This window comes from Canis lupus, chromosome 1, assembly GCF_003254725.2.
Source record: "Canis lupus dingo isolate Sandy chromosome 1, ASM325472v2, whole genome shotgun sequence".
Lineage (NCBI taxonomy): Eukaryota > Metazoa > Chordata > Mammalia > Carnivora > Canidae > Canis > Canis lupus.
In genome coordinates, this window is record NC_064243.1 from 38,651,091 (window position 1) to 38,678,428 (window position 27,338).

The following is a 27,338-nucleotide window of genomic DNA, read 5'->3' on the forward strand; positions in this document are numbered from 1 at the left end:
TTTCCCTCCACATCAAGCTTCACCACCACATTAGTGACAGTGCTCACCCTTAAGCCTTTTGTCACATGGATCCTTCTTGGAATATCCTGCTCCCCCATTTTTTTTTTTTCAAGGCCTAGATGACATGTCATTTTCCACATGAAGCCTTCTGGAGCGCATCTGGTTAGAAATCACCCTCCTCCCTATGAGCTGCCCTGTTATTAAAGCCTTTATGGGATGCAGCCTGATAGTAAAGTGGTTGTTGACATAGCTGTCCTCTCTGTGACATCATGAGGGCTTTTAGAGAGTGAGGCCTGTGTCTTACTCAGCTTGTGTTTTTCCACAGTGTATTGTGCGGGGTTTCTCACATATGAAGCATTAGGTAAGGGGTGCTGGTGGTTGTCTAATTTAAATTCCTAACATTTATTTATTTTTATGGCAAGGGGTTGATTAGAGAAAGGAAGAAAGGCATTAAAAAGTAATTTGCAGAAACTGGAAATAATCACATCTAACAATTTGGATGGCGATTTGCAGTTTTACAAAAAGGCATTGGCATGTAATAGGGGAAGATGTAGTGGCAAAGCCTGGTTTGGAACATCTTTATGGCAAAATCCAAAAAGGGGCTAAGAAAAAGAGCAGAGGGTGGTTTGGTCTCGTCTGCGTCTTGTCACGTGCAACTGTGTGTGAGTGTCTGTGTGTACACACGTGTGTGCGTGCATGGGTGTATGCATGTCTCTGCACATGCATGCGCAAGGGAGGCTGTAGGTGCTTTCCATGCACTAGGACCTACACAAGCTCAAATTCCCATCTGTCTGTATTATGACAACCCAAAGGCTGCTTTCAAGGCCACTGTTTTCCACCACTCTCAGGTGGGGAGAGGCAACTGGGCACTTTATGCAGTAAGAATACAATTGGGCTTTTTGCACATCTTGTGAAATTGCTCATATTTTCCTTATTTCTTCTCTCTCCCTATTCTTTTCCATACAAACTTTAAATATCATAGTGGGAAAAAAGAAAAACCAAAATGTAATGATTAAATTGAAAATTGAACATTTAATTTTCCAATTCCGTACTACTTGTAATTTTTCTTTCTTACAAAAAAGTCCAGGTGGGACGCCTGGGTGGCTCAGTGGTTGAGCATCTGCCTTCCCCTCAGGGCATGATCCCGGAGTCCTGGGATGGAGTTCCGAATCAGGCTCCCTATGGGGAACCTACCCGCTTCTCCCTCTGCTTATGTCTCTGCCTCTCTCTGTGTGTCTCTCATGAATAAATAAATAAAATATTAAAAAAAATAAGTCCAGTTGATAAAATTTCAACTTACACAGGAAATGATAAACATATACTTGACATAGGCTTTTTTCCTTTGGTATATTGGCTTACAATACTTTTAATATTGTACTCTGAAAATGTATTTAATTACAAATGGATGCAAACATTTCTGCCCTAAGGAAAAAAAAATTCAGTCTTATACTAGACTATGTGAAGTAAAATGTGAATTTGTCTCTGTCCTATGCCAATCTCATTCTCCTTTTCAGAGGGAATTTTTGTTAAACATTGGATGTATGTTTTTGCAAACCATTTCCTGTGTACATATGTACATTTATAGATTATAAATTACTTGTATCTTGCTATCCATAATGTTCTGCAATTTGCTTTTCCTGCTCTCAGTATCAAGTATCCCTTGGGTTATCTGCCCATATGATACACAAGCTTTTGCCTCATTATTTTTATGGCTACAAAATTCATAATCTTTAACGTAACAATTAACATTTAGATGATTTCCAGGATTTTTTGTCAATAGATATTACCGTACATGTATATTCTTTTGCACATGCATGAATATAACTTCATGACCGAGTCCTAGAAATAGAATTTCTGAGTCAAGGTTTAAGCATATTGAATATTTAGATTTCCAAATTGCCCCCAGAATGGCTGCAACAAGTTCCTCACAACAATAGCATATGGGGACATAGTTTCCCCATGTATCTTCCAGATTTCAGTATTATTTTTTTTCTTAACATTTCCAACAAATTGGGCAACAAGTAGCTCGTTGCTTAATTGTTATTTCTCCTATGATCAGAGAAATTTAGCCTCTTTTCATGTGTCCTTCAGCCTGCGCAAGTGTGAATTGCTTGCTTATCTTTTCCCCATTTCCATTCATCATCTTGTTCATTCCTGCTCTTATGCCACATTTTTAAAAATTACTGGAAATTTATAATGTGTTTGATATCTAGCAAAGCAAGGCCCTTTTTGTTTTTCTTTTTCAGAATTTTCTTAGCTAATTTTGCACATTTACTCTTCCAGATGGATTTTAGAATCAGCTGGACAAGTTCCATAGAAAATCTATTGGGGTTTTTGTTGCAGTATGCATTGAATCTATAAACTAATTTTAGGAGAGCTTATGGGTATGCAATATTGAATTTTCCAACCAGGAACATGGTTAACCTCTCCACTAACATGTTTTCATTTGTAACTTTCTATAAAATGTTATAGCTTATGTACATTTGTTATCAGTCTTGTTGCTAGTATTTTATGTTTTTTGTCACCATTGTGAGTGGGACATTTTCACATTACATGTTCTAATGATTGTTAGAGACACATAGGAAAGCTACTGTCTTTGTTTACCTTGTTCTAGACACTTTCACTAATTTCAGCAGATGTTCAGTGGATTTTCTTGGATTAAGAAGTTCTTATTTTTTAATTACAAAATAATACATGTCGTAGTAAAAATTTCAGTAAAATGTATGAAGAGAAAATGCTTCTCCGTCCCTTTTAAAAAGTCTGCAACATGAATATTTTTTCATTTACTATATGTTAGATTATTTTTCATGTTAGCATATAGGCGTGTACCCTATTCTTTGGAGCAACTGCATACATACTATTTCATTGTATGGATAATCGTGACTTATTTTTACCCAAGATATATAGGTGCATAGTTAAATAAATCCATAGTAAATAATATTGAAGGGCTGATAATGAAAAAAGTCAGTCTCTTTATCATAGCCCTTTAACTTCATCTGTTGTCCCCAGAAGCTACTACTTTAAGCAATTTTTGATATTCTTTTCCTGGCATTTTTCTTTGTATTTCTAAATGTCCTGATTATACTGATCTTTTTCAATATATCAGCTTCTGTAGATTTTCTGGATGAAAATTCACTTTTCAAACTCCTCTCCTTTGCTCCCTCAATTCCTCTCAAATAACATACATCACAATTTGTTTTTTTCAAACCAATAGCCACTATTTACACTATCAGAAGTATTTAACATTTTTATTACTGGGCCAAATAGTATACCATGATTTGATTTTTGTCTCAGATTTTTTAAACTGAGTAAAACTTTGCTTCTTCTCTTCCTATGATACACAAGGTTTTGCCACTCATTATCATTGGGTAGAACTCCCAGAATGTTAAATAGGAACCATAATCCTGGTTATTCTTATCTTGTCCAGACTCTTATAGAAATATCTTAAATGTTGATTATTTAGAAATCTACAGGGAAAACAATATTAAAAGAAAAAAAGTCTTAAATATCAAGCTCTCAATGATGGGATTGCAGTGAAGCTCACCTGAATCTAGGACACTCAGCAAGAGCAACATGAATGAAAGATGGAAAGGAAATGGAGACTTTAATCTATGCAGGAAAGGGATTTTAAAAGAAAATGGAGGTCAATTTTCCAGAAAAAGAAAAAAGCATCATGGGGTCTTCAAGTATCTGGACAATGAATAAAAATGGTTATATTGTACAAGGTCACTTTAAGCTCTATAATTATTAGGAAAGGTTAACCGTAGTTTAAATTCGTGTTTAATCATAATTATTCAATGAGTGCACTAATGATAGAATGTTGTGCTGTAAATGTAAACTGCAAACTACTCTTTTCTGTCCTCTTTGGGTAGGAGGGAAAAGAGGGATAGTGGTTGTGATAGTCATTGCTTAAGTACTACATAGCCCCAGAGGTCCTTGAACAGACTTTGGTAGGAAATATAAGACCATCTAAGCTTTTCCTGGATAATGGAGGTAGAGCAAATTAGGGGCTGGAGGATTGCAGCTGACATCCAGTCTGCCCGTTGTAGCACAATATGAGCCTGGGGCTGTCATGCAGAGCCAGGATCCACCTGCAGCCCATCAGTTCCATCTTAGGCTTAAAGTTCAGATCTTTCCACCCACCTTTCACCCTTCTGAGCACCAACCTGAAAGCCAATATTAGTGGCATACATCTAGCACACGCTCATATCAGGGTTTCCTCATTAAACATCTGATGGATGATCTCTACATCTACATCCCCAACTTCTTCTAACTTGGGTTTTGGGATGGCACAGAGCAACTCCATACCCTATGCCCATGACTGTCTAACATTGTTGAACTCTCTTAGAACCTTGCGTAAAATCTCTTCCTGCGTGAAATATTTAGAATAGACTCTGCTGTCTTAATGGAACCTCAACAGATACAGTGTCATTCTCTCACTGTTTCATGTCCTGAGAGGTAGTAGCTAGTTTGTACTTTGTAAAGGAATTACCTGCCTTATTCAAACAAACAGGCAAAAACATAAACACGAGACTGTATCAAAAGGAGAGTCTGCAAGTGAGGAAGGACAGCTGGATAAAACAATTGCCTACTCTCTTCCTGCTGGTTCATCCTTCTTTTCAGGTCTCAAGCTAGATTCTCCCTATCACCATGTGTGCTTCATGCAATAATGTATTATCATCCTTTGAAAACAAGAATAGCATATGTTATAACATTAACTCTAGCCCGAGGCAGACATTAATAATTGATCACAGCAGTCTTGCCTGCTGATAGTAGATTTGGTGTACATTCTTCTCAGTAGAGTGATCTGGCCAGCCACTACTAATTGATTGGCTTGTAGAAAGAACCTTATGTATTTCCCATCACTGTGACAAAAACCCTCAAAGACATAAAAACCATAATGTTTATGCAAAAACAATTACATTCAGAGAGTAATATAGGAATCATACATCAAACATTCTTTTTCTCTTAGGTTTTATGGGTAATCTGTCATGGTAACAAGGGGACTAAAAGCTTTAATTATAATGAAAGCAAGGTTCCAGTCTATGTTCATGAGCTTCCTTTGGAATTATAACCAAAAGTTCTGGAATGCAAAAGACCCATCCTGCATGTGTTCCCTCTGCCTCACTGTTGAGGTCATCTTGTTGAGTGAGTGCTTAATACACATTCACACTGTAAAACGTGACTGCTTCCCCAACAATGTAATTGACACAGATATTCTAGAGATAGTTTTACTCTTCAATGATGTCATCTCAGTAGCAATAAGCTTTTGTGCTTTTCTGTGAGTCACTTTAATTCATTCCACGAGGGTTTCCCTTGTGGAATGGTTGTCAGCTGGTCACTAGCTTCTTCTGGAGACTCACACATGACCTATGTCACACTAAGTTCTCATTTTAATTTGCTGCATTTGATCAGTATTGTAGCCATTTATTGGCTTAGCCATATCATTGAAACATAGAACTTAGGATATTTTTATAAAAGGGGAAAACTGTTACCTCCAGAATCCATTCAGACTACACCGACAGTGACTTTTCCAGTAATGTAGTACTGCTGTGAATCACTGTACATTAAGGATAATGTAGTGCGTGAAACTTTTGGTCATTGACATTAATGAAATGCCATGCAAAAGAAATCAATTTCCTTTACATTTTATTAGACACTTGTAAATATGGTGGTGAAGGCCAAGAATTTAGCTTTAAGGTTCAATATATCAAATGAAAGACAGTTCTACCTTTGCACTGTTTATTTTACAACAAGTGCTGAAAGCATGGGGTGTGTTGCTTTCATGGTAATTAAAGTTTGTCGTCTTTCACTCAGTTGCCTATTTGTAATGTTACTTCTGAGAAAAGTCACCTGAAAATGTGAAATGTACCCAGACAGGGAGAAGTAGAGTATGCTGTAGGTAGCAATTTCAATTCCAACATCATTTTCAACCCTTACAAGATGGCCAGGAACCATTCTGGAAACTAGAGGCATAAACATCTGTAAAAACTAATCTCTATCCTCACAGAATTCATAATCCGACTTTGCACATCAAAATTTTAGCTGCAAACAGTGATCTTGCTGTCCTTCAGCTGCAAGTTCACTTCTCAGACCCTTTGGATTTTTGCCCAAAGGTCACCCACTCGGTGGGGCCATTTCAGACTACTCTGTTTTATTGCTTTTCCCCTTCTCTCAGCACTCATTCTTCTAGCCTGGTTTGTAATACGTATTAATATATTTTTTTAAATTATTGGTTTCTTTTCAGCAGAAGGTAATTCCAGGATGAATCTCCGAATCTTAGAATGTGCTTGACATGGTTCAGGCACTCAATAAATAGTTTATTAGGAATAAAAAATCCTGAGAGCTTGGGAAAGATTCAAAGAAAAAGTAACATTTAAATTTGATGAAAGTGGAGAGAGAAATTTCCAGAGGAGATCCAGCCTTCTGGTAGAGAGAGGACCATGAACACAGGCGCAACATGCCTTGGGAGGGAAGCCACCTGGGGGTGTCTGGAGGGGCAAGGCTCTGGGAGTAGGAAGGGATGAGGGATTGAGGGGGAAGGAGTGGGAGTAGGAAATGAAGGAAGTTGGAGCCAGATGGCGAAGGGCCTGATAAAAATTCAAATTAGCATATAGATGGACTTGCTTTGCTAAATCAAAAGGAGGATTTTCTTTCTTAAGGACAGGGGCTGTTTTCATGATTTTTATGACTTCAGCTTATAAGCCAGATCTTCAAAGCTGCCAACGATGTCAACCTTTCAGTCCAGAGAGCTGGATATCTTCATTTTGCTGATTGTGATCATAGATCGTATTAACAACCCTGAATCTGTGCTCAGGTTTAGCAGCAGAAAGTGTCAGGGACGTGAAGGGACAGTGGACAGTCAACGGTGGTGATTAGCAGCAGTTACTTTAGAATCTCCGAGCAGAGTGATCTCAGAGTGTGACCCTGGCCTTTCCTGTGTGAGATCAGGCTAGGCGACCCTAGAAGGTGCAGGTGATGGAGGAGTGATTTTCCCAGATGGTGAGGCAGTCAGGCTCTGAGAATGATGGTTGAGAAATGAAGTTTGTGAATAAGGTGGAGGAAGGGGAGAGAACGGAGCCACAGGTGCCCTGAATGTCCACGGAGGAGCAGTGGGTGATCTGGGAGCGATGGTTGGAAGCAGCACTGAGGCACAAGGCAGCAGGAGAGGAGGACCCTCCTGGCCGGGGTTTTGTTTTTTTTTTTTTTTTTTTTTTTTTTAATTTTTATTTATTTATGATAGTCACACAGAGAGAGAGAGAGAGGCAGAGACACAGGCAGAGGGAGAAGCAGGCTCCATGCACCGGGAGCCCGACGTGGGATTCGATCCGGGGTCTCCAGGATCACGCCCCGGGCCAAAGGCAGGCGCCAAACCGCTGCGCCACCCAGGGATCCCCTGGCCGGGGTTTTGAAGAAAGAAGAGCTGCACCAGGAAAATTTGGAGGATGAGGTTTTGAGTTTGAGAGAAATGAAGTCACAGTTAATGTAAGAAACCAGAAGGAAAAATGGTTTCAGTGGTTAGTGTGTAACACAGAGACTGAGATTGAAAGACCCAGAGTGGGTGGAGTGCTCACAGTGGCACAGATGGGATGGGATGAGCAGCAGAAGAGTTCTGGGTCAGGATGACGTCATCGAGGAGGCAGGAAGGGTGTCCGGTGACAGAGCACAGCTTGGAAAAAAGCAGAGACCTGCGGGTGAGGCCATGGGGACATAAGCCCTGCAGAGGGCAGGGGCGCTGTGGATGGCTCAGTCATAGCTGGTAAGGGGTGTTATAAATGGTCACCTTATAGGTCCAACCAAAAAGTGAGCGAGTAAGCCACTTCCAGACGAGGCTACTTCCTGATAATTGAAACACTCTTGGCATGTCCCAAGTGGCATCTTATATTACACCTGAAAATAGCTGCTCCATTTAGGGTTGCATTTAACAGAGCTTATGCAGAAAAGATAAAGAATGGTACAATCTGTTCTCATCCTACATCTTTGGTAAGGGCGTAGCACTGACGGGTAGAGGTAGGGGCAGGAGAATGTGTAATTTATCGTCAATTATCATAGATATTTATAGATGCATTTTATCCAGAAGATTGTCTTCTTTCCTTACCTTACATGCCTGACTTACACTTCTGAAAGAAGGCAATTCTTATCTTTTCATATGCACATTAAAGCTCGCATATTCATTTATATTAAAGTAACACTGATAGCAATTTGTGTCATTACTGTTAAAAATAAAATGGTAGATTTTACAAAGAATAACAAAATTTGTTATTGCAAAGTATCTCAGTCCCTCATTGTTACGCCGTTACAGCATCTTCATATTTTAAGGAATTTGCAATCATGTAAAATGTATTGAATTTGATAGACTCCCACCATAAAACAGCCGAATGCTTCATAACAACCAACAAAGGGATTGCATTTTTTCTGCTTGGCAGATTAACTGCTAGTTTTGTTTCTTGCCAGATCGCTCGCTGTAACATGAGTAATAAATCAGGATGATTTTCTTCCTTTTTTGAGGTTTATATTTTTGCTTTTTTTTTTTTTTAAAGCCTATCAAAGCTCTCTTTTCTAGTGGACAGAGAGACCCCAGACCTAATGTGTACCTGTTCTTTGCCCTTATTAACAATTTTATTCAAATTCAAACACTGAAAGATAAAAAGACATTCTGACAGGAAGAAAGAAGCCATAAAAGAGCAGTTTGAGAAATGGAAGTTTATGGAAGGGGACTCTTCACACCGGTGGCTGAGCCTTTTAAGACCTTATAGAAGTGGACTTGACATATAATAAACTGCCCATGTTTAAAGTGTACAATAATTTATTTGTATTCACTGTAGTTTGTTTGCATTTATTTATTTTTAAGTTTTAATTTTAATTCCAGTTGTTTACGCATAGAATTATATTAGTTTCAGGTGTACAGTTTAGTTATTTAACAGTTCCATATATCACCTGGTGCTCATCACAAGTGTACACAAGTGTACACCTTAATCCCCATCACCTGTTTTACCTGCCGCCCCCCCCCCCCCCACATCCCCTTTGGTAACTATCTAATTGTTCTTTATAATTAAGAATCTAGAGGTGCCTGGGTAGTTCAGTCTGTTAAGTGTCTGACTCTCAATTTTGGCTCAGATCATGATCTCAGGGTTGTGGGATTGAGCCCTATGTCAGGCTCTGTGCCGAGGCTGCTCTTCCCTTGCCTCAAATAAATAAAAATCGTTAAGAAAAAAGATCTTTTTTTAAAGTTATTTTTTAAAATCTATTTCTTGTTTTGACTCGTTTTTTTCAATTGTTTATTTTGACATATGTTTATTTTGACCCATGAAACTATCACCAACATCCAGATAATGACCATATCCATCATTACTAAATGTTTGTTATTGCATGTATCAATAGTTCATTGCTTTTTATTGGTGAATATTATACTATTGTATGGCTATATCTAAACCACAATTATATGGCTATATAAATGAAATTTACTTATCTGTTCATCTGTTGATGGGCATTTGCATTGTTTGGTTATTGCAAATAAAGCTTCTGTGACACTTATGCACACATATTTGTAAGATCAGAGGCTCTAGCGGTAGAATGGGTGGATCAAATGAAAAAGGTATGGACAGCTTCATAAAAAACTGCTGGATTAGGGTGCCTGGGTGGCTCAGTTGGTTAAGCATCTGACTCTTAGTTTTGGCTCAGGTCATGATCTCAGGGCTTTGAGATAAAGTCCTGTGTAGGGCTCCATCCTCAGTGTGGAGTTGGCTTGTCCTTCTCCTTCCCCCTCTGCCCCTCTTCACCTCAAATAAATAAATAAATACATAAATAAATCCAAAAGAAAAAAAAAAAAAGAAAAAGAAACTACTGGACTATTTTCCCAAACAATTGTGTCATTTTATATTCCCCCTGGCAGTGGGTAAGAGTTCTAGTTGTTTCACATCCTAGCCAACACTTGATATTGTCAGACTTTTTAGAGACTCAAATAGGTTTGTAGAGGAATCTCATTATACTTTTAATTTGTATTTCCCTAACGGATAATGATGTTGAATACCTTTTCGTGTACATATTTACATTGGTATCTATTATTTGGTGAGGAGTCTGTTGAAATATTTTGTCCATTTTTAACTTAGATTGTTTTCCTGTCATTGGGTTTTGAGTTCTTTATGTATTGTGAATTAAAATCCTTTAGCAGATGGAAGATTTGCACTCTCCCGCCCCCACCCGATCTAACTTTTCAATCTCATAATGAGTTTCTAAGAGTAGGGTTCTTTTTCCTTTTTTTTTTTTTTTTTTTTTTTTAACTCCTACTGACTTATTACTGACATGAATGTAGGGACTTAGTTTTGTTCATATCTATGTTTCTAAAACCCAGCATTTGGCACAAATTCAGAACTAAATAAGTTTTTGCTACATAAGTGAATGAATTTCTGATGGAACTTTCTCATTTTACAGATGAGGTCATTGTTTAATGAGAATTCTCAAGTGATCTGGATTCTGGTTTCTTTGATCAGTCGGTTAAATGAAGATTTCAATTTATGTTGAAAATCTTTCTGAAATCTTTCTGAATTTCTTGCCTTCTTAAGGACAGTGCATCAAATAATATTTTTTCTTCCTTTGAAGGTCAGGGTCTTTTGTGGGGGGAGTTTGAGGAGTATATTATCTAAAGGTGAATTAGATATCTGAGGTTCACTTATCCAGGAAGTTTGTAGTAACCCTATTCCCCATTCCCACCCTCTAATCACCCAGACCAGTAAGGTGGAGGCTGGTAGGGAGGATGAAGTGAATTATGTGAAATGAAGAAGTTACATTTTCTTTATACAATTGAGTAGAAATCTATTTATTGATTGATTTGTTTATTGACAGTTAATATCCTCAACTCATTTTTCTATTAGACCCATTAAACTTTTTATCCATTTAAATTTATTTTACATATATTCAAGATGCTAATCCTTTATTTTATATCTTATAAATATATGCTTCCAATGTGTCATTTGTTTTTTTAACTAGCTTAGTTTTACCCTTTACAATACTCATACAGTAAAATTTCATAATCTTTCATAGTTTGTACTTTTTGTATCGGTTTAGGAAATCTTTCCCAAGAAAGATCATAAAGATATTTCCTACACTCCCTTCGGATAGTTTTGAATATTTTATTTTAATAAATATTTTAAAATAAAATATTTAACCCCGTATACCTGAAGAACTATCATTTCAACAGATAACCAATGTATAAAATTATTATTATTTTATATTTTTCTACCTTTTGACCCTCTTCATCCATTTCTCTTACACCTCATTCACCTCTCCTGGCAACCACTCACCTGTTTTCTGTATGTTCCCCTCACCCTCCCAACCAACATATAAGAGAAATAATATGGTATTTGTTTTTCTCTGACTCATTTCACTTAGCGTAATATTGAGATCCATTCATATTGTTGCAAATGGCAAGAGTTCATTCTTATTTATGGCTGAATGACATAGCTCTCTCCATATCTCTGTGTGTGTGTGTGTGTGTGTGTATCACCATTTTTTATTCATTTATCCATTGATGGATGCTTAGATTATATCCATATCTTGACTATTGTAAATAATGTTACAATGAACATGGTGACATGTATGTCTATTTTTGTTAGTGTTTTCTTTGGATAAATACTCAGAAGTAATTACTAAAACATATGGTAGTTCTAATTTTAATTTTTTGAGGAATCTCCCTACTGGTTTCCATAGTGGCTGCACCAGTCAATTTATATTCCCACCAGTAGTGCACAAGAGCTTCCTTTTCTCCATGTTGTCGCCAAGACTTGGAATTCCTTGTCTTTTTGATAATAGCCATTTTAACAGGTGTGAGGTAATACCTCATTGTGGTTTTGATTTGCATTTCCCTGATTATTAGTAATGTTGAGCATATTTTCATATACCTTTTGGCTATCTGTATGTCTTTTTTGGAAAAATGACTATTTAGACCTTCTGCTCATTTTTTAATCTGATTGTTTTTGTTGTAGTTATTTGTATTATTGAGTTGTTTGAGTTCTTTGTATATTTTGAATTTTAACCCCATATCAGATATAGTGTTTGCAATATGATTTGCCCATTCAGTAGGTTGCCTTTTTATTTTGTTGATGGTTTCTTTAGCTGTGCAGAAGCTTTTTAGTTTGATGTCATCCCACTTGTTAATTTTTTTGTTGCTTTTACTTTTGGTGTCAGTTTAAAAACATTGATCACCGAGACCTATATGAAGGAGCTTACTGCCTATGTTTTCTTCTAGGAGTTTTATAGGTCTTATGTTCAAGTCTTTAGTCGGTTTTAAGTTCATTTTTGGCTTATGGTATAAGATAATGTTCCAGTTTCTTTTTTTTTCTCCTCTCTTCTTCTTTTTTTTCTTTTTGCATGTGGCTGTCCAGTTTCCCCAAAACCATTTATTGAAGAGACTGTTCTTTCCCCATGGTATATTCTTGGCTCCTTGTCATAAGTTAATGATTGTATATATGTGGGGTTTATTTCTGGGTTCTGTTATGTTCCATTGATCTATGTGTTTTTATGTCAGTATTACAGTATTTAATACTATACTACAGCTTTGTAATATAGTTTGAAATCAAGAAGTGTGATATCGCCAACTTTGTTCTTTCTCAAGATTGCTTTGATGATTTAGGATCTTTTGTGGTTCCATACAAATATTAGATTTTTTTGTTTTGGTTCTGTGAAAAATGCCATTGGAATTTTGATAGGGATTGCATAGAAGCTGCAGATTGCTTTGAGTAGTATGGACATTTATTGATATTCTTCAAATCCATGAGCATGGAATATTTTTCTATTTGTATATTCTTCAATTTCTTTCCTCAATGTATTATACTTTTAGTACACTTTCTTTGTTAAGTTGATTTCTGGGTATTTTATTCTTTTTGATGCAATTATAAGTGGGATTGTGTACTTAATTTCTCTTAGTTCATTTTTAGTGTGTGGAAACTCAACAGATTTCTGTATTGATTTTTGTATCTTGCAACATTACCAAATTCATTGATTAGTTTTAACAGTTTTTTTTTGATACTCTTTAGGGTTTTCTATATATAGTATTATGTCATCTGCAAATAGTGAATAGTTTCACTTCTTTCTCTCCAATTTGGGTGACTTTTACTTCTTTTTCTTTCCCAATTGCTCTGGCTAGGACTTCCAATACTCTATGCATAAAAGTGGTCAAAGTGGGCATCCTTGTCTTATGCCTGATCTTTCAGCTTTTCACCATCAATATGTTAGCAGTAGACTTGTCATATTGCCTTTAGGAGTTCTTAATTTTGATGAAGTCCAATTTATTTTGTTATTGTTGATTGTCTTTTTGGTGTCATACCCATGAAATCTTTGCTGAACCTCAAATAGAGATTTTCCCTATGAAATTTTATTTTAAAGTAATAATAGAATGTCTTATAAAACAGGTGAAACTTTATTTTTGCATATGGATATGTGATTGTTTCTGCACTGTTTTTTTGGATTTCTCTAAGCAATTGCTCTTCAATCTTTTTCAAAAGTCAGTTGACCATGTACTCTGGATCCATTTCCAAACTCTCTATTCTGTTCCATTATTTTGTCTATCTTGATGATAATACCATAGTACCTTGACTATGTAGACTTATAATAAATCTTGAAATTGGGTAGTATAACTGCTTTTTCAAGATGCTTTGGATTTTCTAGTCATTTGTATTTTCATATAAATTTTAATTGATATTTCAAAGAAGCCACAGATCAATTTGGGGAGAATTGATATCTTAACAATATTGTTAAGTCTTCCATTCCATAACCATCTCTCTATTTCATTCTTCAAGTCCTCTCAACAATGTTTTGCAATTTTAATTGAGTATATCTTGCCCATTTTTTAAAGATTCATTTCTTAGAGTTTCATCTTTAAAAAATTTTTAAAGTATTTATTTAAATTTGTTAGTTAACATGCAGTCTACTATTAATTTTGAGTGTAAAATATAGTGATTCAGCATTTCCATATAACACCTGATGCTCATCATACAAGTCCACTCCTTAATCCCCATCATCCATTTAACCATCACCCCACCCACCTCCATTCTGGTAAGCATCATTTTGTTCTCTATAGTTAAGAATCTATTTCTCATATGTGGAATGTAAGAAACAAGACAACAGAAAAGACAGACACAAACCAAACCTAGAATTTCATTTTTTGATGTTATCATAAATGGCATTCTTAGTTTCAATTTCCAGCTGTTCAATAATTGCTAATATATGGAAATACAGTTATTTTTTTTAAAGATTTTGTTTATTAATGAGAGACAGAGACAGAGACACAGGCAGAGGGAGAAGCAGGGCTCCATGCAGGGAGCCTGACGTGGGACTCGATCCCAGGTCTCCAGGATCAGGCCCTGGGCTGAAGACAGCACTAAACTGCTGAGCCACCTGGGCTGCCCAGTTAATTTTTATATATCGATCTTATACTTCGCAAACTTGCTAAACTCACAAATTAGTTTTAGCAGACTTGTCATTATCCTGTAAACTTTTGCACACAGAGAAATATGAGGTCTGCAAACAATGATAGTCATACTTTCTTCTTTTCAATCTGGATGCCTTATTTTTTTCTTTTACATATTGCACCAGCTAGAACCTCCATTATAATGTTGAATAGATATGGTGAGAGCAGATTGTTTCTTCTTAACCTTAGGTGGGAAGCATTTAGTCTTTCATCATTAAGATGTTAGCTGGAGGTTTTTGTAGATGCCTTTTATCAGGTCGAGGAAGTTTCCTTCTATTCCCACTTTGTGTAGACTCTTAATCAAAAATAGTTACTGGATTTTGTTAAATGCTTTTTCTGAATCTATTGTGATGGTCATATGGTTTTTCTAGTCTGTTAATATGGTGAATTACGTTGAATGACATTTGAATGTTAAAATAGTCTTGCATTCCTGGGATAAACCCTACTTGGTCATGCTGTATTATCATTTTTATATCTTATTGGATTTTGTTACCTAAAGTTTAGTTAAGGATTTTTGCATCTGTGTTCATGAAGGATATTGTTTCATATTTTTCTTTTCCTGTAATTATTTTTTATGGTCTTGGCATCAGGGTAATAATAGCCTTACAAAATGAATTTGGAAGTATTCCCAACTCTTCAACTCTCTGGAAGACTGGATATAAAATAGGTATCACTTCTTTCATTAAATATCTGTGAAGCCATTTGGGCATGGCATTTAATTAATTTATTTTTGGTAGAAAGATTTTTAACTACAAATTCATTTTTAGTTAGGTTGTTTAAAGTTACCACGTAGCTGACTGATGCACTTCTATCTTTTTCTTTTTAAAATCTGTTTTATCTCTATGTTTCATTTTGTGTAGTTCCTATTGCTGTGTCTTTAAGTTCATTCTTCTTTTGTAATAACTAATCTGTTCATTATATCCATTGTGTTTTTCATCTAAGGCACTATGCTTTTCATCATGAAATGTTTGTTTTGTTTTGGTTTTGGTTTTTTATATCTTCCATGTCTCTATTTAATCTGCTCAATCACTCCCCTATCTTACTGATAATATCAAATATAGGTATACTGTTTTTAATGTCTTTGTCTACTATCCTATCATCTGTATCATTTCAGTGTTGATTTTGATTAATTTTATCCATCAATGGACCCTATTTTCTTGCATCTTTGTTTTTTTTTTCTTTTTAATTTATTTTTTATTGGTGTTCAATTTACTAACATACAGAATAACCCCCAGTGCCCGTCACCCATTCACTCCCACCCCCCGCCCTCCTCCCCTTCTACCACCCCTAGTTCGTTTCCCAGAATTAGCAGTCTTTACGTTCTGTCTCCCTTTCTGATATTTCCCACACATTTCTTCTCCCTTCCCTTATATTCCCTTTCACTATTATTTATATTCCCCAAATGAATGAGAACATATAATGTTTGTCCTTCTCTGACTGACTTACTTCACTCAGCATAATACCCTCCAGTTCCATCCACGTTGAAGCAAATGGTGGGTATTTGTCATTTCTAATAGCTGAGTAATATTCCATTGAATGCCTAGTAATTTTTTATTGTAGGCCAGACATTTTGCATTTTACTTTATATGCTGCTTTTTTTTTTTTTTTTTACGATATAAGTATCTTGAGCTTTGGTATGATTTGCAATTAAGCTTTTAAGATTGTTAATGTAGACCTCATCAGTGGGTATTCTAGAGGTAATTTTACCCCAGCACTTAGGCAAAACTCTTCTGAGCACTGAATGCAATGCCCCATGGATTATGAGGTGTACTCCTCTGGCTAGTGGGAATAGATCTATTCCCAGTCCTATGTTGAGTCTCGAGGAAGGTTCTATCTAATCCTTTTGTGAGTTTATTTATTTTTTTGTTTTTGGCTTTAAGTAGTTTTATTACATGCATGCATTGATCAGTACTCAGCTAAAGAGTACATGGGGACACTGCAAATTGCCCAAGTTTTTATTTTTTCCTGTACAGTCTTTATACTCTTGTGCCCTTATGCAAACTCTAGCTGCCTTTGCCTCAGTGAACTCTCATCTCTGTGTCCTCAGTTTAGGGGAGTCATCATCCTCTGTGTGGGTTTCCCCTCTTTGAATCATGGCCTGGAAATTCTTACTAGAGATGGAGCTGCAATAGTTGTAGGGCTCATCTTATTTGTTTCTCATCTCACAGGGATCAATGTCCTTCATTGTTTAATGTCTAGTGTTAGAAAATTGTTTCATGTATTTTGTCCAAATCTTTAGTTATTTCAAGTGGGAGAGTAAATGTGATGCGTGTTAATCTATCTTAGCCAGAATTAAAAGACTGTCTGGGCTTTGCTTGGTCCAGAATTGGTCCAGAGACCTTCTTGCTACCCCTAAGCTCCAGTCACTTCCTCAAGCACTTTGCAGAATCCAGAAGCCTCATATTTGCATCTCACACTTGTGTCAGCAGTATGTAAAGAGGACTTTGCTCTCATTTCCAGATTAACACTGGAAGCCCATGCTATGTAGCTATTTTTAATGAAGGTATATATATTTAAAAATCAGAATTAGAGCCTGGCTTAATATTAAGTTTATAAAATTATAACTCAAAATAAATAGGTTTTGAATTAGATGCTAAGAATGACAGATAATTACCTACTGTTCTTTTTATTTTAAAATCTTTTTTATGTACTGTTTTTCTTACCAGTTCTTAGAGTTGACCTAACACTTGGTATGCCCATGTTGTTCATATATTTTGAGACACTGAGTAAGTTTTTATTAAATCATACTTTCATATGGATGTACCTCATTTTATGCAGTAACCTCTATTCTAAAGCTACATGTAGAGATTAAATGAAAAATATATTGGGGCAGCAGGGGTGTGGAACGGTTTAGTTCTTCAATGCAGTTTGTGGTGACCGAAGATACTTATTTTTGAATGACAAGTAACAACTTCCACTTATTTTTGCCCTCAAGCCCTATTTTTATTCATTGAATAATTAGAAAGGAGGTAACCTCACCCCAATACCCTTGTCTGACTTGGAATGGGAAATTCTGATCATGAGTCAGAAATTAGACTGAACTTTATCATTGGGTGCCATTTAAGAAGTCTACCAAGATAAATAAAAGTTATAAACAAAATTGATTGAATAAGTAATATTTTAACTACCTCAGAAGATTTAAACCCTTAAAAAGGGGCTCACTGACATGTAAATGACATAGGTGCAAAGTAATCAGAGACATTATTTCCTGAATGGCTCTCAAATGTTTTTGGTCTCAGGAACCCTTTTTCCTGATAAAAAATATTATTATTGAGGACTCTAAAGATGTTTTTCCCCTGCCACTTTTATCTATTGGTATTGCTGTATTAGAAATTAAAACAAATAAAATATTTTAAATATGTATTTATGGGGTGCCTGGGTGACTCAGTCAGTTAAATGTCTGCCTTCGGCTCAAAGCATGATCTCAGGATCCTGGAATCGAGCCCACATTGGCTTCCCTGCTCAGTGGGGAGCCTGCTTCTCTCTCCCCCACCCCCACTTGTATTCTCTCTCTCTGTCAAATAAATGAATAAAATATGCATTTTATATATTCATTTGAAAATCATAACTGCATTACAAGCTAATTTATTACTTTATCAAGGACATTCTTTAAAAAAAAGATTTTATTTATACACGAGAAACACACAGAGAGAGGCAGAGGCAGAGGGAAAAGCAAGCTCCATGCAGGGAACCCAGTGCAAGACTCGATCCCAGGACCATGGGATCACGCCCTGAGCTCAACTGCCGAGCCCCCCAGGCATCCCTATAGAGGACATTCTTTTTTTTTATATATAATTTTTATTTATTTATGATAGTCACACAGAGAGAGAGAGAGAGAGGCAGAGAGAGAGGCAGAGACATAGGCAGAGACATAGGCAGAGGGAGAAGCAGGCTCCATGCACCGGGAGCCCGACGTGGGATTCGATCCCGGGTCTCCAGGATCGCGCCCTGGGCCAAAGGCAGGCGCTAAACCGCTGCGCCACCCAGGGATCCCTATAAAGGACATTCTTAAGTGAAGCTGATTTCCTCTTTTTCCTCTGCCTACTTCTCCCTTTTTTCCCTTCCCTTACCTCTCTCCTCTTCCCCCGACCCCTTTTCTCATTCTTATCTTGACCATAAGTGAGTGCATGACAGAGGACCATACCATGACAACTCCTACAATTTGATGGTGCTGCTTGATTCATGCTAAGGTGCCTACAGTTTTCTAGCTATGTCTTCTATATGATTAGTATAAGTGAGAACAGAGGAAAAGGCACATAATGTCTTAGTATTATTTTTAAAATTGTTGATTTCATGGGCTCCTTGAGAGCATTTTAAAGACCTTCAGGGTTTCCCAGGCCACTTCAGAACTACCCCTGGACTACTATTAATAATAGTTTTTACATTCGCACAGTAATAGTGGATGCTGCTAAGGTTTTCTAAATGTTTTGAACCAGTTTTCCCTATTATCCATAGTGCCTAAGAATTCAAATTTCTTTGCATCCTGGCTAACATTTAGTATCACTATCCTGTTTTGGTTTAAGCATTCTGGTACATATGTAGTAGTCTTTTCATTTTCCAGATGACTCACAAAATGGAAAATCTTCTTCCTAAACAGAGCAGTTCTTGCTTTGCACAGTATTGCAGGACTATAAACATAATTGTGTAAGATAAAATTATGCAAAGCTCTATTATTGATCAATGGAGAAAATAACCATTTAACTTTGTTACCTTAATTTTTTGTCAACATATTAAAAAATAACCTCTCTTATTGTGGGTTATAAATGCATAGGGGAATGAAAAAACCTGTAAAACCAAAATTTCTTTCATTCATTGTAATTAAAATATAAGAACTAAGGCATTTTATTTCTAAAAAGCTGCATAAGAATAGTTTGTGCAGTTCTTGCCTTCTCGCTGTCTGGTTTACAATGTGGAACAGAGAGCTTTTCTGCCTTGGCAACTTATCACATGCCTTTATCAGTTTGGATCAGCTTCCAGTAGTTTACCCCTCATGCTTCCAATGTTGTGAGCTATCCCTAAGAGGTCCTTTAATATGAAGTATTTTACTGGACTTACTTCCTCTGGGAGATCTTAATCCTTTGCATCACAACCACTTTCTTCATTTATGTGGATAAATTTGCCTTCACAGAGTTCCTCTGGCTGCATATCTCAGGTCTCTCAGATGGTGGTCATATCTACATTCTCATGATCAGTTATTTCTTCTTTAACTCCATTTACATTAAATTTTAGTTTTATTTTCAGTATGATCACTCTTCCTTTTTTCCTATAACTTTTCTTTTTTTCTGTACTTTCTCTAGTTGACCAATTCCCTCTTTGATTATTAATTTTTTTGTGAAGCATTATCTACATTTGTAACTGGGCTACAAGGAAGCAACACAATTACATGCTTTGCTGTCTGTGTGCAAAAGAGCTAACACATTCATAGTGACCAGCCACTAACAGACTTTGAAAGAAGTGATGTGATTGGTCATGATTCATGACTATTCACAGCCACGACTCTTGGCTAAAGAGCTACCAGTAAAGTTTTCATTTCATGCAATTAGAGTTAATTAACAGTCATTACTGAAATTTGAAGTTGTTGTTGAGTAACTGGTGAAATTACAGATACTAGAACCATGGAAAAAGAGGACTATATTTATTAGTTGCATGGATATACTCTTTTGTAAAGTGTTTACCCCTTTCTTTTGCCCTTTTTTAAATGGCAATTTGTCTTTTTTCTTACTGAAGATATAGGAATTCTTTATTTATTCTGGGAATTAACCTTTTTTAGTTATATATTTCAGATACCTTCTGTGATTTGTCTCTTCAGTACTTTATGGCATTTTTCAATGTAATGTGCCCTGGTTTATCAACTGTTTTCTTTATGGTTAGTGCTTTTTTTAAAATTTTTTAAATTTATTTTATTTTATTTATTCATGATAGGCACACAGTGAGAGAGAGAGAGAGAGGTAGAGACATAGGCAGAAGGAGAAGCAGGCTCCATGCACCGGGAGCCCGACGTGGGATTCGATCCTGGGTCTCCAGGATTGCGCCCTGGGCCAAAGGCAGGCGCCAAACCGCTGCGCCACCCAGGGATCCCTGGTTAGTGCTTTTTATTCTGTGTTTAAGCCATCTTTGCCAAATCCAAGGTCATAAAGGTATTCTCTTATATATCTTTAAAAGCTGTATTGTTACAATGTCTTTCATATTTAAAGTTATAATCACATGGAATTATTTCTATAATGAGATAAGGTAGAGGGCAACATGTACTTTCCCCTCTATGAAGGTCCAGTTGACCCAGACTTTAGAGGTCATCCTATCTTCACTGCTGTGCTATATCACTTTTATAATAAATCACATTCCCATATAAACACAAATATCTTTCTGGTCTATTATGTCCATATTTGTTTATGCTTGTACCAATTCCACACACTTTTAATTATTATACCTTTTTAAGAAGTCTTAGTACCCAGTACAGTATCTCTTTTTTTCATAGTATTTTTGGCTATTTGGGCCCCTTTAATTCCCTGTGAATTTGTGATGCGTGGGTGGCTCAGTGGTTGAATGCCTGCCTTCAGCCCAGGGCGTGATACTGGAGTCCCGGAATCAAGTCCCACATTGGGCTCCCTGCATGGAGCCTGTTTCTCCCTCAACCTATGTCTCTGCCTCTCTCTCTCTCTCTCTCTCTCTCTCTGTCTCATGAATAAATAAATAAAATCTTAAAAAAAAATTCCCTGTGGATTTTAGGATCAACCTATTGATCTAATAAAAAATAAACATACTGGAGTTTTAATTGCATTTGCATTGGATTTATAGATAAATTCTGGGAAAAAGGACATCTTTATGTATGAATATATGTACAGATGCATACACAGTTTTAAAACCAATTCTGTTTTTTCTTCATTTAGTTTTATCTCCTAATTTTTGATATTATTTTGTTTATTGCCGAATATAGTATAGTATAATGTGGAGAATGGACTTTTATTTCAGATAGCAGTTAAGATAGGTAAAGGTGACTTTAAGCCAAAGGAAGATTGAGTTGATCTGGAGTTTGGCTTTAGCTCTGTGAGTACTGACCTGTTTCTCCTTCATCTGTTCTTAGGTAGAATTTTGTATTAGGGAGGAGTTCCCGACTGAATCCAGTGAGCTTCAGAATCCAATTTCTGCTAGTCCTACTCTTTCAGACTGGCAGAAGTTCTCTGGGCTTCTCAGTCCCTCATCAAATGCCTCGAGGGGAAAACCTTGCTTCCTTAGTCTCTGGGATGTTATTCCTCAAGTCTTTGCTGTTTTGATAATTACCCATTACTTAAAAAATTGTGTGTGTGTGTCTTTGTGTGGATGTGTCCAGCTTTCCACAATGTTTCAAGTGGGATAGTTTGTCTGTAACAAGTTAATCTACTTTCACCAAAGGTAGAAATTCTGGCTTCATTCTTTAAAGAGAAACCTAGTCAAAAGCCTACTAGATGGAGTTTGTGAGGCACTAAAAAGCTCTGCTTGCTCAAGGTATCATCCTGGCCAACTTGAGATTCTTTCTATTCTGATTCATGTGTAGTGGAGGGGCACATTTCTCTTGAAGTCTTCAGAGTAGTCTCTTTTTTTGTAATGCTCTTCTTGTTTGATGTCTTAGGTTAGCCTTTGAATCCAATGGGGTGGAATTTGTCGACAGTCCTAAAAGAATTAGTAAAATGAGGATCAGCAGGAAAGGTGAGCAGAACAGAATCCATCTCTGGATCAAAGAGGCCTACCATGAAGGCAGTGAACAAGAGAGGGCAAGCCTAGAACAAGGTCTCAAAGGCAAGGTGTTTGGCTTGGAAACTGTTGAAAGCTAAAGAAAAACTTTACCATTAGGTTTTTGTAAATTAGTTTAGTACTAAAATGGAGTCAGCCCAGAATGGGCTTCAGACATAGCTCCACAACACACCAGCTCCTTACCTTGGGAGACTCTAATTAAGCTCTTTGAGCAGCAGTATCCTTATGTGTAAAATGGTGATAATACCTTTCTTGCAGGTAAGGGAACTAAATGGGAAAATGTATATAAAGCATAGGAGCTATTAGATGCTTATATGTGTTAATTCTCTCTTTTATCAAATTCAGTGGATTCAAAAAAGGAAGCAAAGTGGATCATTTTCCTAGATAGTCCCATGTCTTTGCCAGTATTTCTGTATGGTAACACATTATAAGTAGCAGTAATGCAATTTTGGAAAGAGAGAAGCTATTTTGGTGCTTTAGGAGAGCAATGATTTATTGTAAAAAATACTTCCATTTCCTGATGCTACAAGACTTTCTATGAAATAGATATGGTGAATGATTTCATTTTCTTCTGAAATACAACTGTCGGTGAGGTGGGATGTGGCAAATTCATAGTGCAATACTTGTAAGATTAAATCCAAGATCCTTACATTTATTTCATCTCCTAAAAAGGTACTCTGAAAAGTCAAATGGTATCTGGAATGTTGGGATTTGAAAGAAAATCCAATTTCTTTGATAGTCATATTTTGTCTGAGATCTGCAAGTTGGAGCTTTTTTTTTTTTTTTAGAAAACATTGCTCTGTTTAAAAATTTTCTCATCCCATAGAAAGAATATGTGTATGGTGTACATTTCAATTAAAATATTATTGGAGACATATTAAAATATAAATAAGTATATTCATATGTAACAAGTGAAATAATTTGATTATTAGAAAAATTAGGATTAAGAAGCCTGGGTGGCTCAGTGGTTGGGTGGCTGCCTTCAGCTCAGGTCGTGATCCTAGGATCTGGGATCGAGTCCCACATCAGGCTCTTGCGAGGACCTGCTTCTCCCTCTGCCTGTGTCTCTGCCTGTGTCTCTCTGTGTCTCTCATTAATAAATAAATAAATCTTTAAAAAAAAGAAAAAAGAAAAATTAGGATTGCTTATCTTTTTAAATCTAAATCATAACTCTCCAAGTAAACTCTTATCTGCATAAAACTCTACTCTGTGACATTTTTTTTGGTACATTTATGACTCTTTTAATGAAAGACTTTGTTTATTTAGCTATTTGTAAATTAATGCAGACTTATACTTAATTTGAGCTACAGAAATTAAAAAGGCAAATGAATTATCATATTTATAAATAGTTCTTTGTGATGGGAGGGAATATTTGTTTATATTTTTTTCATAGAAAGTCTTATTGAGCTTTTTGTGTGAACAATTTGAAACTAATTTTTGACCATTGATGAGTAAGAGTGTGTTTTTCTATCCAATCCAAATGACAATAATAAATTTATAAAATTACAAAGAATTTATAAGTGGATAAGCAGACTTTTCAGTACATTCTCTCCTATGTAGGAAGTAGTCCACAAGAAGTCCTATTACTCCTGAAGCCATGCTGGTGAGTAAAGAGTAGAATAAGAAAGGCCAAAGTCTAGATATCTCTTGATGTCCAGAGATCTTTTCTAGAAATGGCCCTCCCAATGGGTTATAGTGTTACATTATTGGTTTCTTGCTGACGAAGACATACACTGCTATTAGATTTCCAAAGGTAGTGTTAAAAGGCATATGAATTTGTGTAACTATTTAATAAAATTTTTCTTAAAAAATTTGGCTTCTTTAAATTCCATTTCTAGAACAACAAAGTATAGTGGAAATGTGGAATAAGACTTTGATCTGATTTTTCAATTCTTCTTTTTCAGTCTATGTGGTTAGACAAAGCAGTTAATTTCCCTGAACTTTGCTTCTTCTCTGAAAGTGAGAGAATTGGTCAAGAACTCCAGATACTCTCTAGGACTCCTTGTAGCTTGCAAATTTCTATGAAAAGAGACACAGTGCAGTCTTCCCTAGCAGAACTCAACCACTCTTTCCAATTTCTTGCTTTTATGCAATCACTAACTCCTAGAGTCTTTCTTCTTCTCCAACCTATAAACATATATACTAACCATTTATTAATTTGTTTCAGCTGTTCAGATTTACTGAGAGACTCTAGATTTGTCACTTATAAGAATGAGGCTTCATTATAAAGTAATAAAAATCTATATTTCACAACCTCCAGGGTGTACATGGCCAAATAAGTGTTGGGTTTAATGCAGTCATCTGGAGGCTACATGTTTCCTCTGCTGAATCTATTATTTCTCAGTCTTGCAACTCCTCTTCTGGAGTTGGCTTTAGGCAGGAAGTTACCCAAGCAACTATATAGCCTCGTCTGATAGAGTATATCTCTGTCTTGACCTCAAATGATGTATTTTGGATTGCTTGTTTGAGATTTTTTTATTGCGCTCACTCCTGAATGACAGTGCTACTCAGAAATCAAGGCCATTGTCACAGGAAGTTTTTCTAGTCTGTCTGAGATTGTTCTTTGCAGATATTAAGTACTACATAAATCTTACTGAAGAGAATGTGCCTGAAGGCTCTGAAAATAATTCAGAGGGAATTCAGAACAATTGCAATTTGAACAATTGCAGCCTCATTGGAATGAATTTATTGTCTTCAAATATAAATAGGACATATATATATTTTCTCACAAATACACACATACCATACCCCTCCTACTGCATGCCGCGTATGAAACTTCATGATTTTCCACATTATGTCACTTGATTCTTGCAATAACTATTTGAAGGGGATAACTTACTGAAACAGGAGGATTTTAGTGTACTTTTGTAGAAAGGAACTTTACATACTTTAGAGCCATACCTAATATATCTGTTCATTTATTGTTCATGAAATTCTCTAGATTAAGAGTAGCTATGGGTTCCCTTAGTATGTTGTATTTCAACCCCACACACAACAGTTACAATAAATAACTCTTGTTCTATAGCTTGAAACCAATTATGATGCAGTTCAATAGAAATTGTCTTATTATTGTGAACTCAATGCAAGGAACCGTTCACCACTACCCATAGGATATCCTATACTGTGAGTTTTTCTTGTTTCGGGGTCTTTTTCTGTTATTGGAGTCAACATTTATTTAGTTTAATAAACTAAATACCGAGGGGTCTGTCAAGCGTGGAGTTGTAGATAAGGTTAGATAAACAACAATGAGGTCTTATTATCTACCTAGCTATGAGATGTTCCTGGTTAATAAATGGCATTCACATCATGACACAAGTGATCTTTATAATCATTTGGGTAAGTGTGGGTCCCACATCCATCCTCTAATTTTTTTTTAAAGATTTTATTTATTTATTCATGAGAGACACAGAGAGAGGCAGAGACACAGGCAGAGGGAGAAGCAGGCTCCCTGCGGGGAGCCCGACATGGGACTAGATCCCAGGTCTCCAGGATCATGCCCCGGGCTGAAGGCGGCATAAAACCACTGGGCCACCGGGGCTGCCCCGGTCCTCTAAATTTTAACTACTTGTAGTAAACACCTTTTAAGATTCAATCAGCCAGTGACACAGTGTTGGTCCTGGGGCCCTCCAGTAGAATCAGTGAGGTTTTAGAGAGGCCACTCCCCAGGCAACAAGTAGAATTCCAGGCCCTTTCGTGCTTCTGATTCACTAATAAATGTTTGCTGCTGATAAATAATTGGGGGGTCACAGTTTAGGTTCGCAGAAGTACAGCTCAAGTAATAATTATTCTTAAATACACGTGCAGAGATTGGCCCAGAATAACTGATGTTTTCTTTAGCATAGAGCCTCCCAAAGTTCAGAAAATCCTCATGCTGGGGAGGGAGAGGGGGAAGAGGGGAGACAACAGAAAAACCTGTCGCCACTTACAAAAGCTTCATTTGGCTTTCAATCAATTGAAGGACTTTGCAGAAGATGGTACTTGTGAAATTGATCTCAATTAAAATCAGCCTGAGTGTGCCCTCTCTCCGCCAGTAGCTCCAAGGGCTGGGAGAGGGGGCTTGCTCTTCCAAAGGAAGAGCCCCAGCACCTGTCTGGACTCTGCTGGCACTTTTCTTTTTTTAATTTTCACCTCGGCCTTTTCTTCCGAGCAGTCTTTGACCTCCGTGACATCCCTAATGAACTCCTTTCATTGTGTGTGCCTCTTCTCCTGCCCATGGTAATGGAAATGCAGTGAAGAACGAATGGCGGTGCTGGGGCCTGTCTTTCACCTCCGCCCCACTCGCCTGCTCGCGGCCCCCAGCTGTCAGGACACTGACATGCTGCTGCAGCGGGATAATTGGGTACTTGAGGAAGATTCATAAGGCAATATGGTGCGGAGCCCCTTGTCCTGCCCTGGGGCTGCGAGGGGCAGCCCCAGGAGGAGAGAAACAGGATGCTCCAATGGGGGCTAGAAATCTGGTCTTGATAAATAATAATCTCTTTATAACAGGACACGATGAAGACTTTTGCTCACGACAAGGCCACAATTCATGCACTGGAGGGAATGATTGTTAAAGATTTCAAGATCGAACTCCATGCAAGGTGCATCAAAGCTGGGTTAGTGAGAGAGGAAGATTCAGAACATCCCATCTAAGAGGAAGCAGTGAGTCTCACATGGAACAGGGTCCTTTCATAGCAGGAAGTTTGTTGTTTTAATCAAAGCAAACCATCTGACAGCTCATTATTAAGAGACAACAAGAAATGACTTTATTAATACAGTGTGGAGTTGGTTCCTCTGCAAATTAAAGTTCTTTGTTCACTTGTGACAGTTTGCTTAGGAGGCATCTGTTAAGGGGTGCCAGGTGGGATAACATTTTAAAAGTGTAATGTGATAACAATTAACCTATAATTCCTTTTTCTAATATTCTCCTCTTTCAGTTTTATTAGATAAATTTATCATGAAAGGTGATGGAGACAAAATCTTTCATGTGATTTCCTTGTGAAGCAGCCCCTCGTGACTGGCATAATCTGTCACAAACTTAATGGCGTTTATTTCCCCTATATTTACGATTTTGCTTATGGAATGTGACAGGTGGTGGTTTGTGGGCCTGTCTGGATTGTGAAAGGCCAAGATTCTTCATCAAACATAAGATTTTAGTGGTAAAAAT

The 27,338-nt window shown here is 36.8% G+C and overlaps 1 long non-coding RNA gene across 1 annotated transcript; it reads left to right on the forward strand.

The window, feature by feature from the left end:
* The first annotated feature begins 274 nt into the window (after positions 1 to 274).
* Positions 275 to 26,948, forward strand: LOC112644279 (uncharacterized). Its single transcript, XR_007412665.1, has 3 exons — positions 275 to 361; positions 20,387 to 20,545; positions 26,681 to 26,948. It is a non-coding gene; the product is annotated as an uncharacterized LOC112644279 (long non-coding RNA).
* The last annotated feature ends 390 nt before the right edge of the window (positions 26,949 to 27,338 follow it).